Source organism: Micropterus dolomieu, linkage group LG05 (assembly GCF_021292245.1).
Source record: "Micropterus dolomieu isolate WLL.071019.BEF.003 ecotype Adirondacks linkage group LG05, ASM2129224v1, whole genome shotgun sequence".
In the NCBI taxonomy this organism is placed as follows: domain Eukaryota; kingdom Metazoa; phylum Chordata; class Actinopteri; order Centrarchiformes; family Centrarchidae; genus Micropterus; species Micropterus dolomieu.
Genome location: NC_060154.1, coordinates 31,663,317 through 31,664,193, shown reverse-complemented (window position 1 = coordinate 31,664,193; position 877 = coordinate 31,663,317). Strand labels below are relative to the sequence as shown.

The following is an 877-nucleotide window of genomic DNA, read 5'->3' as shown; positions in this document are numbered from 1 at the left end:
ACTTTTGGAGACTCTAGGAACCACAAGTAACCCTGCATTCTGGGAGCGCAGTGCTCTGGTGGGGTAGTAAGGTACTATGAGCTCTTTAAGATAAGATGTTGCCTGACCATTAAGAGCTTTGTAGGTAAGAAGAATGATTTTATGATGATTGAATGATTTTCTATTCTGGATTTTACTGGAAGCCAATGCAAAGAAGCTAAAACAGGAGAAATATGATCTCTTTTCCTGGTTCCTGTCAGAACACGTGCTGCAGCATTCTGGATCAGCTGAAGAGTCTTAACGGACTTTTTCGAGCAGCCTGATAATAAGGAATTGCAGTAATCCAGCCTAGAAGTAACAAATGCATGGACTAGTTTATCTGCATAATTTTTAGACAGGATGTTCCTGATTTTTGCAATATTACGTAGGTGAAAAAAGGCGGTCCTTGAAATTTGCTTAATGTGAGACTTAAACGACATGTCCTGATCAAAGATAACTCCAAGATTCCTCACAGTGGTGCTGGAGGCCGGGGCGATACCATCAAGGGAAACTATATCTTTAGATAATACGTCACGGAGGTGCTTAGGCCCCAGAACAATAGCTTCAGTTTTATCTGAGTTTAACATTAGAAAATTACAGGTCATCCAGTTTTTAACATCCTGAAGGCACATTTGAAGTTTAGCTAACTGATGAGTTTCATCTGGTTTGATCGATAGATATAACTGAGTATCATCTGCATAACAATGAAAACTTATGGAATATTTCCTGATAATATTGCCTAAAGGAAGCATATATAAAGTGAAGAGGATTGGTCCGAGGACAGATCCTTGAGGAACTCCATGACTAACTTTGGCATGCGTGGAGGACTCATCGTTAACATGTACAAACTGGAATCGAT

At 39.7% G+C, this 877-nt stretch overlaps 1 long non-coding RNA gene across 2 annotated transcripts in view; it reads right to left on the bottom strand.

Moving 5' to 3' along the window:
* Positions 1-877, bottom strand: part of LOC123971726 — a 31,193-nt gene that overhangs the window by 25,119 nt on the left and 5,197 nt on the right. The window lies entirely within an intron of this gene.